Genomic DNA, 20,606 nt, shown 5'->3' on the forward strand with positions numbered 1-20,606 from the left:
GAGCCAGGGTATAGGTCAGAGGCACAGGGGCAGTGAGAGGATTCACCAGAGACGGAGTGGGGAGCAGAACAGACAGATGGATGAAGTCCACTGCTGAGGGAGCATCAGGTGAGACAGGACAGGTCTACTGCGCCGTGTGGGCCACTCCCCGGCCAGGGATGGACATCAGGAGCTTCAGCCAGTTGCGCCACCAGGGAGGGCCCAGCCAGCTTTTCAAACATATATTATTTTATTAAGTTCTCACAATAATCCTGCAAAGGGAGATGGTTGTGTCTTCTATGACACATGAGAATCAGGTGACAGGGAGGCTGAGCCATACTCCTAGCACCATGAGCAACAGAACCATCACAAGCACCAAAGCCCACTGCATTCCAAAGTAGCCACCTTCTCCCTCGGTCCCTCGAATGAACTGCAAGGAGGGGGTGGAATTCTGAATAGCTCTACATTATTTATTTTAGGCCATATAGACCCTGAATGGGAACTTGTACTGTTGTACTAACTTGTACTATTCCCTCAGTGTGAAGGATTGATTTCCTCAACTAGTTCCTTGAACAAGAAATTGAAATAGTTCACAATCTTGCCGACTCCCAACCTCCCTGTCCTACCAGTCAGGACCTGCACTATCCCCTCTATCAGAGCTTTCCTCCAGCTCCTGGAATTTTCCAGAACCCTGATGTGGTGTCCTGGTTGGTGTCATAAAGACTATGTAATTGTAATGCTGTCCTCTCCCCTGCACAAGAAGAAACACATCTAGTTACAGCAGGGAGGCAAACACCCCTTCAACACTAACCCTCCTCCTCCCACGACAAACTTGTCAAAACTTCCAGTGCTTCCATATACCTGGGTTCAGCTTGTGAAAACAGAGTAAATTGAATCTGGGTTAAGGCCATTTTCACCACTGGAATGACAAATGGACTCAACTCTTCAAAGAGATGTTTGTATTGTGGAGCGTTTAAAGAATTTGCAATGCTATGTGGGGAATTTTACAAGCTAGGAGGTTGTTCTAGATGTGTTTCTTCCCAACTCTATCACTTTTCATTCATATTCCCCAAGCACTTAGGGGGAAGACAGAGACCTGGCGTCTCTACCCGCTGAAAAATTGTCAAAGTCTGATCTAATATTTCCACGTTTTGACTCAACCAGCTCTTTCTGCTGCTGCGATTTCTTCCAGATGAAAAGATTTAATTGTTTCATAAGCATATTGTCCTACCAAGGGGTGGGACAGTACAAGAAACCCACCAGCATGTAAGCAGCCATGAGACTGACCCAAATGGTGTAGTTTTCCCACAAATACTGTATGAGTAGTATGTGTCACAGGATGTTTATTTATTTATTTTATTTAGAGTAGTCAAAATATTGTTTCTCCAGCCATGCTACTTGCTGTTAAATCTGCCTTAGCATCAGGGTAATTAACTATAGCCACAGCAATTTTGAATGGGAATGTTAGGCTTGTTACCTTCAAAGCAAACGTTATAGAGTTGCCTTTCACTTATTATTAAGGAAACAATGCCTATGCATTTAAATAAGTCCACTGCTATATTTTCCAAAGCAGAGACATTCCCCCTCCACCCCAAATCAGTGAGCAAGGTCATGCCATCTTCCCACAATAGTTAGAAGGAGGGGTGTCTGGAGGTGATGGAGAACCAGACATTTGTTCTTTCCAACCTATTCTATATTCTGCACAATTCTTTGGCTCTTAAAGCACCAAAAGAGGAGACAGGCAATGTTTGGATTATTGTCAGATTATTGCGGACTTTCCACACTATGTACCTCAACCCTCTAGCTAGTCATTTCTTAGTCCTCCTCCAGGGCCTTCTGACCAAGGGCCTTTGCTTAATCTGTTTCCTCTTCTAGGCACAGACTTCAGTCTTCAGTCTTCCTCCTGTGAGAGCATTATGGTGAAACCAAGGACCCCAAACTGTGAAAGGGCACATCCTATAAACAGCAGTCTGCGAAAACAAAGGCAAAGAAAGACAAAGGCAGACTCTCAGTGTGACTATGGGAATAGAATTTGTGGCCACAGAGGGAGAGACAAGGAAGAAAGGATTTCATCGAATATATTTCTATTTAAGGTTTATTCATTTATGCATACAGAACTGGGGTACAAGCCAGAGGTGCAGGGGAAAAGGGAGGATTCACCAGAGACAGAGTGGGGAGCAGAACAGGCAGATAGACGAAGCACACTGCTGAGGGGAGCAGCGGGGAGACAGGAGAGGTCTGCTGTGCCATGCGGGTCACTCCCTGGCGAAGGATGGAACTTGTGTGGAAGCAGCTGAGGCTTGTTTTACAGTGTTGTGCTTTAACCCGTTGCACCATCAGGGAGGGCCCTTCATATAATACATTTCTAATAAAACTCCAAAAATTATCCATCCCCTTGTGGGCAAGTGCCCAGCCAAACAGGATCTACCTGAAGAAGGTGGCTGACGCCCAAAAACTTGCCACAAGTCTATGGCACTTCCTGGCAAGGTACCGCAAGGAAGGGGGTAGGCAGGCCTCAGAGAGCTAGGACAGAGGGGAAGTTCCCAAATCCAGAACTCACCTAATGGTCCACCAAGAGATCAAGCGAATGGCTGCCATTTTCTCTGCCAAAAACACCAAACCCTCAGAAGCAGCTTTTCTAGGCTTCTCCCATGCTGGGAAGTGTGTTCCAACACAGTGCCCACTCCCTCCCACTCTGTCCAGTGCACCCCGCCAACCCTGCATCCCGCCAGATCACTCTCTGTGGCTCCCTGTGTGAAGGCATAAACTCCGGGCCCATCCATTTCCATTATCTCAAGCCCAGCTTGGACGTATAAAACCAAGTAGTACTTGCTGCTTCTCCAGACTTGCCACTGACTCATCCGGATTTTCTTGTGGTTTGCCTGGGTAACAGTCCGGCTGGTAGCCCAGGGGGCAGAGTCAAGGGAACTCAGTGAGATGCTGGGCCTCAGTGGGAGGATCAGACTATTGGAACAGGGGAGTCCCCAGGTAAAGAGGTAGTTGCAGGTTCTCTGTCCCACCCAGAAGGAGGGTGGAACTGAGCGGAGAAGAGAAAGAATCTGAAGAAGGAAGCAGGATGGAGAGCCAGAAGGTGACTTGATGGAGCCACCTAGAACAGAGAAACATGTGAAGAAACTTTGCTTGCTTCTGGTCCTGGACTGGGTGAAACAGATGTGGGTGAAGACCCATGGGAATGTTCACTATGGCAGCTTTTCTTTTTTTTTTTTTTTAAGATTTATTTATTTATTCATACAGAGCTGGGATACAGGTCAGAGGTGCAGAGGCAATGAGAGGATTCACCAGAGACAGAGTGAGGAGCAGAACAGGCAGATCAACGGAGTACACTGCTGAAGGGGGAGCAGCGGGCGGGTCAGGAGAGGTCTGCCGCGCCATGTGGTCACCTCTGGGGTGGGGATCAAACTCACACTGAAGTGGCTTTAGCTTCTTAGTGCTGTTTTAACCCGCTGTGCCACTAGGGAAGGCCCACTATGGCAGCTTTTATCTTAATTTTGATGTTGTTCTTTTCCTCCCAGAATTGTCTGGCCATGTGTGACCCTTTTCTATGGGCCCCAGCCAGAAGGTGCTTTAGTCTTGTGACAGACTTTCAGGCCTTGCTTTGGACCAACCCCTTTTGGGTGGACTTTTACCCATGAGGAAATGGGTGACTTCAGGTGTTTGATTTAGTAATTATATCCTTTATCTTACTCATTGTATAAAAGTTCCTTCCCATTAAAGCTCTTATGTCTTGTCTTGATGCTGCGGATGGCAGAACCTATTTAGAGCAGGCAGGTTTGGGGGTTCCGGTGTGCCCCTCGCTCCTTGTCCTGTAATACTATCACAGTGCAATGCCCACAGAAAGGGAGGTTCCAGGTTTCCTGCCCTGCCTGATAAAGGGCAGAGCTGAGCGTAGGAAGGGAAGCTAAAAAGGACTTGGGAAAGAAGGCTGGGCAAGGAGGCCAGAAGAAGGCCTGGAGGAGGTCAGAAGGAGGCCAGAAGGAGCCTGGAGGGGGCCAGGAGGAGACTTGGAGGAGGCCAGGAGGAGGCCTGGAGGAGATCAGGAGGAGGCCAGGAGGAGGCCTAGAGGAGCCCTGGAGGAGGCCTAGAGGAGGCCTGGAAGAGGCCTAGAGGAGGCCTGGAGGAGGCCAGGAGGAGGCCTGGAGGAGGCCAGAAGGAGGCTTGGAGGAGGCCTAGAGGAGGCCTGGAGGAGGCCAGGAGGAGGCCAGGAGGAGGCCTGGAGGAGGCCTAGAGGAGGCCTAGAGGAGGCCTGGAGGAGGCCCATGGAACAGAGCACGTGGCTACTTCCCGGCCTTGGGCTGGACAGTGGACCTGGCGGGCGTGGAAGGAGACACTCGAAAGAGATAGAGACTCGCACGAGACTCCGGAGGGAGGCTGGCCATGGCAGCCTTTATCTGGACTTGTGTTTTGGCTTTGCTTTTACCCTTCTAGACGTGGCTGGGCCTTCTGCCCCTTGCCGGCACTTCCACGCCAGAGGTTGCCTGAGGCCTGTAGCCAGCTTTCCGGCCTCGGCAGTCCTGCTTGGGCCAACCTTGTTTGGTGGGACCCTTACCACGAGGGGACGGGTAAGCGGGCCTTGCCTGGGGACAACGCTTCAATTCTGTTCTTTCTCTTCTTTTCTCTCTGCTGCATGCTAGTTGTGTTAAAGTTCTCTAACTAACTACGAGTATGTTTTGTCTTTCTGTGGTGGATGGCAGGACCCATGCAGAGTGTACAGGTTGGCGGCCTCGAGTGCCCTCATCTGCCTGCTAGCAGGTTCCCTCTGAACGTCCTCAGCCCTTTGTCTGCCTTCTGCTCTTCCCCAGGAATAAGAGCTGTTTTGGGCAGGGTCACCCCAGGCTCATCTCACCCACCACACATCACTGGGACCAGTGCAGAGCCCAGAAGCGGAAATGCAGCTCCCTGACACCCCCCAAGCCTCAGCAGGGCAGGGCCCTGGGCTGGGTGGAAGGCTAAGCGATCTCTTCCCCATCCATTCTCGAATCTGACTGACTTTGACAAGCTGGAGCACACAGGAGAGGCTGAGCGTGATGGGTAAGTACAGGATTTTCCAGCTGACAGGTTCCTCACCTTTGGGGCTGGTGACTTCAGCTTTCTTGCTGTCCTTTCCTCTAGCAAATGTGGAAATAACCTTTAACTAGCTGCTGCTGTGGAGCTAACACGCCTCTTCAGCCTAGGAAGACTCAACAATATCAGTTATTAGGGTACTGAAGGAGGCCTGGCCATGCCAGCCCCCACAGTCACCCAGCGCAATGCCTGCAGGGGTGTGTTACCCTGTGGCTCTGGGGACACCAGAGGAGGAGGAGGGGTTCAGCAGTCCACAGAAAGCTGAAGTTGGACAGCCTGTAGCAGATCCCAGCAGCAATAATTACACTTTCCATTTTACCTAAGTAGAAATTTAGTTCAGGATAATTCTAGAGTTAGGGAGGAAAAAATTCTTTTTTAATTATATATATTTTTCTGTATCAAGGGAATATACTGCGACGTTGCAGAACTTAAAGGAGAGACTTGCATTTTTAATCAAGCCTTGGACTTTTTAAAAAGAACACTGAAAGGAGAAAAGAGCTTTCTTGCTGTAAGTTCACATCAGGAAGCACTACCCAGAATTCTGAGTATGTGATGGGTATCAGACCCCACAGGAGCGAGGCTGTCAATGCCGTCAGGAGCTTCTAGTGTAAAGCGCAGGAGTTTTTCACCTGAGGGTTATAGATGAATTTATGAGTCTCCTGAGATTGTATGCAAATCCTACATGCATTCTGGCAGTTTCTCTTTGGGAGATCCAGAGCTTTCTTCAGATTCTCCAAGGGATGTCATCTTCCTCCCAATCCACAGCCCCACCCCCACACAAAAAATGTGAAGAGCCTCAGATCAAGACTAAAGAATCAAAATTCTACTCAACTATTCTTTTAAAAAAGATTAAATCTTGTCATTTGCAACAAGATAGGTGGAGCTGGACGATATGCTGAGTGAAAGTAGTCCACCAGAGAAAGACAAACACTGCTTGATTTCACTCACACAGAGAAGCCAGGCAAGCGAAAGAACTAAATAAAACAAACGCAAACTCTAGACTACACAGCAAAGTTCCTATTAAAAAAGACTAAGGAGCCATTTAAGTACACGTTTTCTTGGCCATGCCGCAAAGAGACACCCATTCACAGGCATCTGATTCTGGGTTTAGATAAAGGACAAGTTTAATTCTTGGCCTGTGAATTTAAAGATAGTCTGAGCCTTTCATTCCTCTGTCAGTCTGTGATTTCTCAATACATTTGGATTTCTCAGAAATCGTTCACAAGACTTGTGTCAAGACCTAGGGTCCCCTCAGCATTTCGCTGGGGCTGCCCGAGCCTCCCAGTAATTTATGACCACCCCTGGTGATGCACCCTCCTCCCCCGTGTGACTAACAGGAAGAGGACTTTGGCAGAAACTCAGCCTGGATGAATGAATGACAAACGCAAACCTTGCAAGTCCTGTGCATTTCCATCCCCCAGAGTTCTGATGCAGACACATTTCTCAAAAGCCTGCACTTCCAAGATGCAATTTACCACCTTCAGTTTTCCTGCGGGCCGCTCAAAGTGTGGAGGCCTCACTAAAACAGATTTAATCAGACAAGCAGATAGAGCGATCCTTATTGTAAAGTGAGGAAATCTGTTACAGTGAGAGCTTCGTGAGGACGAGGAGTCATATGTCATTGTTGCAGATTCCAATGTGATTCACACATTGTGCGTGCGAGTGGGTCAGGGGAGAGGGGAGGGATTCTGACACCACACTGCTTTCTGATTCCACCACAGCATCGTGAAGCTGGTTGGACCCTGCAAGGGTTTTTCTTCATTGAAACCAATCTGCACCCACAGACAAGCTCCTACTGAAGTCTCCTGGACTGGAAGTAGCTAGTAATTCCTTTTCATTTGTAGATTGGAATTCTGAGTATGTGATGGGTATCAGACCCCACAGGAGCGAGGCTGTCAATGCCGTCAGGAGCTTCTAGTGTAAAGCGCAGGAGTTTTTTCACCTGAGGGTTATAGATGAATTTATGAGCCTCCTGGGATTGTATGCAAATCCTACATGCATTCTGGCAGTTTCTCTTTGGGAGATCCAGAGCTTTCTTCAGATTCTCCAAGGGATGTCATCTTTCTCCCAATCCATAGCCCCACCCCCCACAAAAATGTGAAGAGCCTCAGATCAAGACTAAAGAATCAAAATTCCTTAGTGAGGGCTAGTCCTGGGGGGAAATGCCAGATACAGAAAGTGTTTTTAAAAAATTATTGCTGTAGTATTAACCTTATGTAGGTGTGCATCATTCTAAGTCAACGTCTGTAGATAGTGCATGAAGTTAATCATTGAAAGTCGGTTTTACCCTTCACCACACAATTGACCCTTTTACTGCTTTTCCAGAGAGTGTGTGTACTGTTCACCCTAGAAAAGGGTGTTATTACGCAATGCAGGATGAAAATGATAGCTCATAGCTAGCATCCATTATTCAAAAACCCTTGAAACCAGATGTATTTTAGAATTTGGAATTTATCAGAATTTTAAAAGTTTGATATGGGACATATATACTATCCCCAGAAGGGATGGGCAGCACCCCACAATGGAACAGACATCATTTTTTCCCTTCTTCCAAGGTTCCAGTATTGAGCATATCTGTCCTCATGTTCCCGAGGAGACCATCAATCACAAGAAGGTTGTTTTCATTCAGCGACCAGCACGAGCAGGAAGAGACGGATGGGTGTTTTTCCTTAGCCTTTCTTTCTGATCAAAGAGAAAAGTTCTTCCCCAGAACATTCCCAGAAAGAAAACTTTCCCCAAAACCATCACCCATTACTGGTTCTGAGATGTAATCTACATGAATCCCAGGTGGAAATTTATTACTTGCATTTAGGAAATGGGCAACTACAGAAATGTGTAAGTTCCCCCAAATGGAGAAGAAGTTTGGGTCAGAAGAATGGAGCACACATGTCGCTTAATTTCAGTTAAAATATATTAAGGGCAACTTAATATCTACATACAGAGTCCCCAGCACCAGTGCTGTAGAGCAGGACTTCAGGTAGAGGCAGGGGCAACTCACCCTACCTTGGGATCTTCTTATATCCTTTTACATGTGATCATTCTTGGCTAGGTAATGGCACTCTATTTTCTGGGAAACATGTCATGCACACCTGTCCTTCTAAGCTCCATAGAGATGTGTATGCTTCACAGGCACAGTTTAGTACAGATGAAAGAAGCAGTGGAGAAATTGGTTATCTACTAGGGCAGGAAAGTTACCTGGTCTAAGACAGCGTCCATCAAGGCAGAGTAAACTTTGGTTAACACAAAATGGCGTCACTTGGTTTTCCTAGAGTCCTGAGCACAAAGCTGCCAGAGTTGAACAGAAGAGTCAGGGCTCTTATTCAAGGAAAAAGGAAGCAATAGTGTTGGATGAGGCAATGATAGTGACGGCCCTCCAGACTGTATTAGAGTCAAGGTGGGGCCCTCTTGAGGAAGGTAGAGCAAAAGCTGCCTAAGTGGCGCCCGACTCTAGTATTGCCGCAATCTATTGGCCTCCTGTGAGAAGGCCAGAAACACTGGAATGGAGTTGTTACTCAGGCACACATGCTAATTTTCGTTGGTGTAGCCTGTGGTGATTACTGACTTATCTGAGGATTTTATTTTAAAACAAGGTGCTTTACTCTTAGCAGTCTAAGAAGATAAAGGTAGAGGAGGTGGGAGTAAGAATAGAAAATAAGACTTCCAGAGACAAGTTATAGACTAGAGGACAGCAGCCTGTTGATTTTTTTTTTAAAGATTTATTTATTTATGCAAACAGAACTGGGGTACAGGCCAGAGGACTGGTGGGTGAGAAGATTCACCAGACACAGAGTGGCGAGCAGAACAGGCAGATCTACTAAGTACACTGCTGAGGGGAGCAGTGGGCAGGCCAGGAGAGGTCTGCCGCACCATGTGGGCCAGCTCCCTGGTGGGGGATTGAACTCATGCTGCAGTGGCTTCAGAGAGCTTCATAATGCGGTGATTAACCTGTTGTGCCACCAGGGAGAGCCCTGTGTTGTTGATTCTTATAAATAAAGATTTATTGGTATACAATCAGACCCACTGCTTCCACATTATAAATGGTTGCTTGTGTGCTACAACAGTAGTTGAATAATTTCAGCAGAAATCACATGACCTACAAAGCCTGAATGCTTACTCTGTAGCTTTTAAAGAAAGTTCGCTGACCTGGGGATTGGGCCAGCTCTCCAAAGCAAGGTGATAAGAGAATAAATATGACATTCTCTATTCTCAGATCCCAGAGGAACTGACAGGAATCTAAACAAATGGGTAAGTGTTGGAGCAGGGAATCTAGGCAAAGTACCCCAAAATCTAGGCACAAAGTCATAGGTATATGGGAACCCCTGGCCACTGGGAAGAAGAAAATAGCCAAAGAAAAGTCAAACCCCAGAACTCACTGCAGGACCAGAGGATTAAACAGATGACTTGGATGGGGACTCAAAATGAAAGCCAAAGTCGATGCAGGCCTTCTGCCAAACACATTTGTGAACCAGGCGCTGGGGTGGGAAGGGTGTGTGTGTGTGTGTGTGTGTGTGCGCACATGTAAGTTCCAAAATTTACAGATGACAGCCCCTAGTGAGGGTGAGAGTCCTGTAGATGAGCCAAACTGGGAAGCCTGGTGGTTATCTGCACAGATGGTATCTCAGAACCAGAGCACGGAGTAAATCTGCAAGAGCAGTATCGAGTGATCCTTCCCTCGCGCAAGGGACCTCTGAGGTTATGGGGATGATTCCTGCTTCGAAGCAGAATTGTTCCGGGAGGTGACTAGAACTGTCACTTGGGATAAGGCGCCAGCTCATCTGGAAGTTACTGGGACCAGTGAGACAGCTGAAAAAGCACATCTGTTTCTACTGGGACTAATTACCTGAGTGTTGATCAAGAAGCACCGCGCCCCACCTTGGTAGCATTCAAGAAAAATCCACTATCAACTCTCTTTTTTCACAGTTTTTTCTACTTGTGTAAGTACAAATACATCAGCCACACCCCTGCCCCACTCAAACTGATGTTGCTGTAACATGATGAAGATTACATTTTAGTCTTATAAACTTCCTGGTCTCAGCTGGAAAGCACCTCAACATCAATATTAAAAATACTTGGAAACTGTGTTGTGAGAAGGGCTTCCTGAGACAGTGAGTCCACCCGGAGTGTGAGGGTTTTACAGCTTCTTGAAGAGGGGTGTTCCCTTCTGGGAGGAATCGTCCCTGCCTCTTCCTGTGCTTCTGCAGCCCAGATGCCATGGGAAAGTTCCCTCGCCCTTGGAGATTTAGGTAAACTTGGTCTGAACTCCCAGAGCTAGAGCTTGAGCAAGTTCAAGGCCGCTAACATTTCCCCAAGAATTCCTGGCCTTTTTACCTCCTGGTTCCCTCTATCTTTGCTCCTACATCTGCTTCTGAAATGCGGGTTTCATTCCATCTTGGGTTGAATTACCTCCCCCAAGAAAGACATATTGGTGTTCTAACTCCCAGCACCTCGGGATGTGATCTTATTCAGACATAATGTCTTTGCAGACAGTCAAGATGATGTCCAAAGTGTGGACCGTAACCCAGTGTGACCAGGCCCTTCCAGCAAAAGAAATTTGAACACAGAGACTGAGGCACACAGAGGGAGTATGACGTGAAGAGACGTAAGGAGAATATGTCTACCTGCAAGACAAGACACACAAGGCCACCAGAAACTAGGTGCGCCCCTTCCCTGGCACCCCCAGAGGGACAACTCTGCCTTCATTTTTATTATTTTTTAAAGACTTGTTTATGTGTGCATACAAGAACAGGCATTCAGGCCAGAGGGGCCGGCGTGAGAGGACTCACCAGAGACAGTGGGGAGCAGAACAGGCCGATCACTGAAATCCACTGCTGAGGGGAGCAGCCAAGACAGGAGGAGTCTGCTGCGCCCTGTGGGCCACCCCCTGGCCGGGATCAAACTCCTGCCGCAGTGGCTGCAGAGAGCTTCATGGCGCTGCGCTTTACCCCGTTGAACCAGGTCTCCTTGCAGGGACAGATTCTCAACCAAAAGCTTGTGCTCTTCACTCGCTGCCACAGTCCCTGGCCACGCCCCCGAGGTGGCTGGGAGAGACGGGCTTTTAGCTGCACACGAAGCCATGCAGTAAATCAGAGTTCTCTGTGGAGGAGGAAGTGGAGAATGGGTTCTGATGGGCAGGGCTGGTCTCTGGAAGAGGAGCCTTCTTCTTCTCCAATTAAAATTTTAGGCTTGATTTTGCCAAGGGCATGGGATTCCGCATCCAGAGATGAAAAAGTTCCACGCGAGGCCCAAAGCGCTACATCTAGGAGACGAGCCAGGCCGCTTTGGTTTGACCACACTAGGTTTCTGAGAAGCGTCCGCTCCTGCTCCTGCCAGGCTGGTTGTCTTGACACCATCTTAACTGACGGTTGGCGACGATAACATGCAGATGCCTGTGTCCGCGTCCCTTCTTTGAGAAATGGGGTCAAGGTGAGCTGCTTCGGGAAAGCGTGGCAGTGTTCTCCTCCCTCCAGATTCTCAGCACACAAATTCCTGGGCAAATACTTTACTTTCACTTAGTTTAATGGAGCATGTCTTAGAACATTCCGCTTCAGGGCCTCCCTGGTGGCGCAGCGGGTTAAAGCGCAGCACTATGAAGCTATCACAGCCACTGCAGCTGAGTTCGATCCCCGGCCAGGGAGGTGACCCACGTGGCGCAGCAGACTTCTCCTGTCCCACCCGCTGCTCACCTCAGCAGTGGATTTCAGCCCCACTCTGCCTCTAGTGAATCCTTTCACCCCCGCACCTCTGGCCTGAACCCCAGTTCTTGGATGCGAAAATAAACTGTTAAAAAACCCTTCATTTTAGTAAATGGCATTGTCTTCCGTCCAGCTACCTGAAGACGCTCAGACACTCAGCACTCAGCACTCCCCACCACACACCTCCTCACCGGCCGCCGCCCTGGCTCACATCCCTCCTGTCTCTGCGGCCGATACCTCACTGATTTTCTGCCTCCTGTCGTGCCCCGTAGTCCACCCTGCACACGGGAGCAGGACAATTTCTGGACACCTGAGTCAGCTCACTAGCAAAGCCCTGCGACCTGCAACCTGGCCCAGCACCTCACCCAGTCCACACCCTTTCTCTGCCTGTGACGCTTGCACCTGCTACAAGTGCTTGGCCACAGAGAGGCTTTGCCAGTTCTCAGGATGTTCCACCGTTTCTCCTCTTTGCCTGTGCTGGTTGTGTTTGCTGTCTGCCCGCTCTTTCACTGCTTCATCTCTGGTCAGTTCTAACTTTCTTCAAGTCCCAGGTGAAAATTTCTTTCTGCCAACCCGGAGGTTCCTGGTGCCAGGTTCTGATGTCCTGGTTATACCTCCGGTTGGAACTTCACCTGGCAGAGCATCATCACTGACATACCTGGCTAACACCTACCTCCTCACTACCACAGACAGGGGTCTGTGTGCTCACGGCCCACCTCCAACTAAAGCCCAGCAGGGCCACGTTTGTGAGGATCCGTCCATTGATTCCATCAAGTTGCCCACAGACATCCTTACCTATTACATTAGCGTTGCCTGGCTTGTGGAGTCCCACGTGTTCACACTGACCTCCCTTCTGAGGATTGCTTAGCGCACCAAAGTCTGCACCAGCAATTTCATAATTTCATGTTCATGGTCCTCGTGATTTCCAGCAGCATTTCTCAGACCTCGACCTCCTTTCTCCTTGGTTTTTCCCACTTCTTCCCTCTCTTTGCCTCATGTACACACAGAGACCTGTGGTCGGGCCACATGGAAGGAAGCAACGGTCTCAGGGGTTTGCTCCCACAAGGCTACATTCCCAGAGTGATGCTAAAAATTAGATCAAAGCGCGGAACAGACTAACAAGGTGTTCCCTTGGGGCTCCCTTCAGCACATGGACTAAACTGGGAACAAGACAGAGATGAGCACCCCGTAGGGCCCGTTCCTCACTTTGTCTTGGTAACATCCATAGCGGAGGCCCCAAGACTCCGATAAATGAAGTCCAGTCAAGGACCTTGCTTGAGTCAAACCTCATCCCCTGTTCCTCCTCCCAGAGCTCCACCCCCACTGGGGACAGAGGGAGTCGGGAAAGTAGGCAAGGTGCTGAGCAGGAAACCCGAGTGAGCTCCGGGGCTGAAACCTTGGGGGTAGCCAGGCCCCTGAGGGGTGCAGGCGCTGGAGCAACAGGCAGCTGCAGGATGCTTTCTGCAACGGCTCCAGGGAGATACTGAGACCCCAGAGAAATCTGCAAGATGCATTCAAGCAAACCAAGGCACGAACATATGAATACTTATGTGCCCATTTGGCAAGAAGGAAGCAGAATGATTCTGGGCCCTCCGGATGCTGCAGGGGAGGATGCTGAGAATGGACAGTCCTGACAGGCAGTGTAGACACCCCTTAGGAATAAAAGGCATCTGAGGTGCCATTTACACCTCCTGGTGAAAGCCAGGCCTGCCCCTGGATACATCGTCTGAGAACAGATGGCTCCTTGCCCAACACTTTGGTGCAGTGTCTGCACGCTGGAACCTAGACAACTTGGAGACTAACTCTACAAGACTGCATGCTTCTTGGTGGCCGAGATTTCCTAAAATTTCCATTTAGTGGGCCCTCCCTGGAGGCACAGTGGGTTAGGACCCAGCACTGCAAGCTAGCACAGCCGCTTCAGTGCGAGTTCCATCCCCAGCCCAGAGGTGGCCCACATGGCCCAGCAGACCTCTCCTGACCCACCCGTTGCTCCCCTCAGCAGTGTGCTTTGTCAGTCTGCCTGTTGTGCTCCCCACTCTGCCTCTGGTGAATCCTCTCACCACCCCTGCACCTCTGGCCTGCATAAATAAATCTTAAAAAAAAAAGAAAATGTCTTAAAAATATTTCCATTTAGTATCTCCCCACACTGTGGTCTTCTCTAAGAAAGATACATGAGTAACTGAATAAAGCAGTCCATGGAAGGAAATTCCTTTTCTCAAACAGGAGTTCTAGGAAAAATTATCCCTCTAAGCCAACCCAGTAAAGATCTGAAATCTAGGTTATGCACACAGAGTGTGGGAACTTGGGGGTGGGGGAGGGTGGGAAACTACTCATCCCACTGTGGTAAAGCAAAGGCTCTGTCAGTCCTGAGCTGGGTGCCCTCCACCCCCCCTCACCCCCCTGTGCTCCATGGAACAGGGAATGATGAAGGCATCTGGCACTTAAGTTACCTCATCACACCTGAACCTTCACCACCGGCAGTCGGCTGTGGACTCTGTGCCGAGGCGTCCATACGTGGGGGCCTTCAGGCTGCTACTTCTGCCCCCAGCCCCTGAGGAAGTGGATGGTGCCTTTAGCAGCCGTTTTCCATTTTTTTTAATATTTTTTATTTATTCATGCATACAAGAACTGAGGTACAAGCCAGAGGTGTGAGGTAAGAGGATTCACCAGAGACAGGGTGGGGGAGCAGAACAGGCAGATTGACTGAAGTACACTGCGGAGGGGAGCAGCGGGGAGACAGGAGAGGTTTGCTGCACCATGTGGGTCACTCCCTGGCTGGGGATCAAACTCGTGCTAAAGTGGCTGTGGTAGCTTCATAGAGCTGCACTTTAACCTGTTGCACCACCAGGGAAGGCCCACGAGATCACAGGTCTAATAAATAAAAATGATGGATTTGTTTTATTCCTTGTGTATCAATAGCTTCAGCTTTTTGTCAGGCATCATGATCTGAAGATCATTCACCTCTTAACGAGGAACCCAAAGGGGCAACTGTTTCTACATAGGCACATCAGTCTTCCAACAAAGAAATCTCTGGACTTCACATTTCATGAAAAAAAAAAAAGAAGAGACCTACTGAGAAACATGTGACTAAACCATCAGCTAGCATTTGTGCAAAATAACTTTGGCATTAAACACCTGTAGAAGTGGGTACAGCAAACCGGGTTTCTAGTCTGGGTGCAGGAGCCCTAGAGCACCTGTACCCCCACAGCCACAAAACTGTCAGGTGTCCGATGGGCACTTCTTGAACTATTTTGATTTGCCATCTTGGTTTTTTTCTCTCAGTCTTCCTGATCTCAGCTCTGCAGATTTCTAGAGCTAGCAACCACCAGGGCTGTATTGCCTTTGGTTCAGATACTGTCCTGATTAGCGTTTTTATCAAGCAACATGGAAGAAAGCCAGGAGGGGGAGGGCTGCACCCGGTGACCAACCAGAGAGGCCAAAGAGGCAGCAAAATGTCATTTGCTCACATCGACAACAGCAGCTTGGCGGCAAGCCCAGAACTCTGACTCCATACTTTATCGGTAGAACTGGGTTCCCCATCCTTCTTTTCTGAGTCATGTGAGATGTGATGTGGCCAGACCTCTGCATCTACAAATCCCTTGGCATTTTGAACTGTATTTGTCTCCAATGCCAGTTATTCAATTTGCTTTGCAACTCAGCCTGGGTAGGCTGATTTTGACATCTCCTAAAACCCATCTCGGTAACACACAAGAATGCCTACTGCCAAGTCAGCTGTCAGACCACAGCCCATCCTTCTAGGTATTGGGCAACATCTGACACCCCATTGAGACACAAGCTGCTGACTAAGGAGGCCCCCATACTGAATTTCAGACAAGCCTAATCATGTTAGGGTAGAGTAAAATTTCCAAATCTGTGAATAGCACAACACCAGTCGGTCGAGATGGCTAATATGGCAGCAACTTCTGAAAGCACTTGAGAGATTGGCCCCTGGGTTGAAGAGCAACAGAACGAGTAGTGCTTCATCAACACAGAGGCTGGGATAAGAAGTGGCCTATTTCATAGAAAGGCCTGGGTGTTTTTGTTGATCTTAAGTTCAGTGTGATGTGATTTAGCTGCCCTCCAAGCTAATCCTCTTGTGGGCTGCATTAATAGGATTGTGTCCGAATCGTGCAAGGCAATAATCTCTGTAGACTCACCTTTAACTGGACAGGCAACAGCTGACTGTGGGTTTATGACCTTCACTCCAGAAGTGGGGTCACGAACGACCACAGAGGAAGCTGCCTGGTGAAGCGGTCTAGGAGGTCCAGTGCATTGGGAATTGTTAGGACCGCTGTTGAGCAAGAGCAGTGGCTATCTCTCAATTACAACTTTTATTTCAACTGAAAACTCACCTGGTATAGGCAAGGATAGCCATTCCGATAAGGCACCTCAATATGGCTGAGAGATCTGTGTTTATCGCTGGCATCTGCTCTGAGTCATTGGTTCCCATAGAGTACTGGCTTTAAATATTTTGAATATCCCTGGAAACAAGAGTGCCTCATAGCTTCCAAGGGTAGGAATACAGCTGAGCCTTAGGAAGAGCTAGAGCCAGGAAATGGACTGTCTCTGGGAAGTATTGGCTCTGTTCATTCTTTGGGAGAGACATCTTTCTCACCCCTCGTCCACTGCCAGAAACCAGCTCTGTCTCCAGCCAGCTCCAAGTTCCTGACAGGAGGGTTATGCTTGGTATAGCATGGGCCAAACGTCTACCCCATCTTCTCCAATTGCGGCCAAATGGACGGAGTTTGTTAGACAAACACATCTGGCTAGAAACCCACTGTATGAATTAAGATGGGGATGATAAACAAGATCGTTCTATGACCAACAAAAGCCCAAACCATTTCAGATGAGGTTCATAACCTACTATGATGTCATGGGTCCCTCTGAAATCTTGGAGAAATTTATTTTTCTTATACATAAAACACACAAACAAATTTTGTTTATGCTTTAAAGAGATTCCTAAAAACTTGGTACATATTCGTTGATGCCAATGTAAGAATCCCTGGCCTGGAGAATGAAGTACTTAGAAAATATGAATATCTATCTTTGATTGCTAAAGAGGGATTAAAATGTACAAATGTGTGCATAGCAAACACACTAAATGCTATATAAAAATGAATAAGTGGTTCTCTCTGGGTAGCATAATGGATAATTCTTACTTTTAGTGTGTTTTCCAATTACATATCTGGTTAGTTTCATGGGCTGATAAAGCTTCAGATAGAGTTGAGAAAAGTGCATGAAACTGATAAGAACACAGATTTTTGGCTCCAAGGTACTCGCTGCCTTAGGACCACTCACAATGTGCCTGAATTTACCCCTGACTTCTGCAATCTGTTCTGAAAACAGAGGCCAGATGTGCTCAAACACAGCCAGGGGGTAGAAGTACCCGTTTTGCATTTGCCTACAAGAGTTCCTACATCCTGGACTCTGTTACTCCGTCTGCCACACTCCTCCCTCCAACTCTCTAATTCCTCTGTCCTCAGACTCCATCACTTGCCTGGGGCACTGCAAATGGCCTGTTCTCAGTGAAGTCCACTCTGTTTTAAACTGGTTCCTCCTACCCCCTCACCACTGTATCTCCATTTTGCTTATCCTACTCACTTTCTTTTACTCATAGGACACAGCACCGTCTCACATAATATATATATATATATTTTTTTTTATTTTTTTAAAAGATTTTATTTATTTATACATACAGAAAGGTCAGAGATGCAGGGTTGGCGAGAGGATTCACAAGAGACAGAGTGGGAAGCCGAACAGGCAGATTGACAAAGTACACTGCTGAGGGGAGCAGCGAGGGAGACAGGAGAGGTCTACCACGCCATGTGGGTCACCCCCAGGGTGGGGATCGAACTCACCCTGAAGTGGCCACGGCTTGGCTTAGCTTCCCAGGGCAGCGCTCCAACCCGCTGCGCCACCAGGGAGGGCCCGATATGTACATGTTTTTCTTATGTTCATGTTTTTCATTTCTTTTTAGTTGAAAGTCATCTCTGTGAGGGCAGAGGATTTGGGTTTACTAATTTTTTGTCTGGTTTGCTTAATCCCTAGCACCTGGCACAGTGCCCAGTTTGTAGCAGACACTCAATAGGTATTTGTTGGAAGGAGAGAGGGAGTTTAGACAGGAGGAAGGGGAAAGACTTAAGGTAGTCAAACAGATGAGTGGCTCTTTCATAGAAGAAATCCCTGAAATGGGGGAGATATTTGACTGATCCAACTTGAGGTGTCATTGCAAATTTAAGATTGCAATGACCCAGATTTTTACTTAATTGGATTATGTGACAGTATCTTAGGAAACATTTGGGTGCAAGGAAGTGAAGACATCCAAAATCCATTAAACAGGGAGGTAAGGTCTGACGTCTTGCAGCCAACCTCGGGGATCCCAGGGCTGGAGGAGCAGGTTGCCCTGAAGTGGCTGAATCTGGGTCGCTCTGTCTTTCTGTGCTTATGAGTATTGTCTCGCAGCCCCTTAGAAGACATCTCTTTTCTCCTTACTCACCTCCCAGCGTCAAGACCGTCCAGCTCAAGGGCCCATGGCTAACTAACTAACGGTTTTGTCTCAAATCTGAAGTTTTTCAGATTAAACCTCTGATGAACGGCTTATCAGGTGCTTTTCCATATGTCATGGGGTGCCATCAGCTGCTCCTGCAGCCCAAAGCACAGATAGAGTGGCCATGAGCTAAGACCCCATGCTGGAGGGCTAGGGAAGGGTCAGTTCTCAGGGGAAAGCCCAGGAGCTGAGGGGCCTGAGCACTGCACACCCAGGCACCGCCCCCTGGAATCCAACTGCATTAACATTCCGAACAATCTAATTTCATTTCCCCAGCAATTTCCTGTCTGGAAGAGGTGGCTGATTTCTTTGAAGTTAAAATAGGCACATCTCTCACTTATAAAAACAATAAATAGCTTTCTGAGAAACTTCTAAGGAAATTTTTTTACCACTTAGAAAAGCAAAGTAAGAGGATTCATGTCCCAGAATCACAGCGGCACAGATGTTACCCTGAAACAGAGCGGCAACATGATGGAAAATTCTGCACAATGGTCACAGGTGTTGTAGAATTGCTTATTTTTAATTATAAAATCTTTTTAATTGAAAGATAATATCAGTATAGAAATGTGCACAAAATCATAAATGTTCAGCTATATGAATTTCCAAAAGTAAACCTATCCACGTGACCAGATGAAGAAATCAACGTTCTACCCTACAAAAGCAAATCTTTCCCCCAACATCCAACAGAGATAAACATTCTCCTGATTTCCACTAGTTAGTTTTGCCTAATTACTAAATTAGTTCCTTTTTGCTCTTGGGTTGGTTAGGCCGACTGAGGAAATACACTGCTGAGGGGAGCAGTGGGCGGGTCAGGAGCAGTGGGCGGGTCAGGAGGGGTCTGCCGCGCCCTGTGGGTCACCTCTGGGGCAGCGGATCGAAGTGGCACTGAAATGGCTGCGGCCAGCCTGCAGCTCTGCATCCTAGACTGTTGCGCCACCAGGGAGGGCCCTTCTTGTAACTTTTTTAAAGCAACTTTAGTCAAGCATAATTTACATGCAATAGAGTGATTATATTTAAAGTGTATAATTTGGAACTTCTGGCCTGGGGAATATGTGGAGGGCTGGGAGAGGGGGCCTCAGAACCAGCATGGAAGTTCCATGTCCCTCCAGTATACCGAGTCCGACTCCTCTCCCCACCTGTATATCAGCTGTAGCCTTTAATGGTTTTTGTAATAAGTCAGTAATCTAGGTTTGAACCTCCACTGTCTCAACAAGGTTCTGTTTGGTAAATTTGAGGAGAGTGGGAACTTTGGATAAGTCTGGTCCTCTACATGAGGCCTCTTAGAGAAGATTGGCAGGGAACACGCTGGGTTTCTTAACAATTTTTCAGAGAACTTGTAGATAAACCTTACTCAGTGTCTCCTCTGAGAGCAGTGTTTAAACAATTGAAATGGGCAGAGATTGAGGAAGCTCCATGATTAACAAGCTGACCCCCAACAAGCAAATCTGGTCCTCTTCCCATCCAGTGGACTCAAGCGTTATGACCAACTGGGAGAAAATGCACATAGTCCTGCAACAATATGTATCTCCCTGAGCTGCAGATCACAGAGCTAACGAAAATCTTAAAAACCAAACTGACTGATCTTCCTTGGCCTGTTCTGGAAAAGGCACCTGGAGCCCAGCCCAATTCTAAAAATAAAACGCTGTATGGCCAAGAACTCAGCCTTTTCTTCATCAGCTGGGTGTCGACTTTGTTCCATCCCCACTTTTGAGGACAGTTGAACTGTGTGATACATCTGTGAAGAGACCGTGTCGCATCCCAACCTGCACCCACATTCAGATTTTAACTCCCACAGGATTTAATTTTGGATTTATTGTGAGTGCTGATGTACATGGAATTCTTTTTAAATGCCCATATATCCATGTCTTTATATATAAACTTACAAGAAAGTAAAATAGTAAGGAAAAATTCGGAGAGGGGAAAGGATTTGGCTTCACTCTTCATTCTTTAAAGGATTTACCAAACAACTACATGAAGAGAGCTGGCTGAGTGACTATTCTGTCTCAAAAGGAGACTCACTGAAGGCTAACCTGTCAATGTTCTGCTTGAACATGTAAATACTTCTCAGCTCTTCAGTACTGAAGTGTCAATGGTAACTCGGGAATTCTCAAAAAAAAAAAAAAAAAAGCTGAAAGATTCTAGTATACAATTTGATATATTTTGGCAAATGCATAGACCATAAAAACGCTCACCGGGATCCATACAGGGAACATTTCCATCCCTCCCTCCCAACCATTGACCTTCTGTCATTATAGGTTTATTTTTTCTCTCTAGAATTTTATAGTGTGACATTATTGGGGGGGGGG

The sequence above is a fragment of the Condylura cristata genome, unplaced genomic scaffold (genome assembly GCF_000260355.1).
Source record: "Condylura cristata isolate star-nosed mole 26May11 unplaced genomic scaffold, ConCri1.0 scaffold00018, whole genome shotgun sequence".
Classification (NCBI taxonomy): Eukaryota; Metazoa; Chordata; class Mammalia; order Eulipotyphla; family Talpidae; genus Condylura; species Condylura cristata.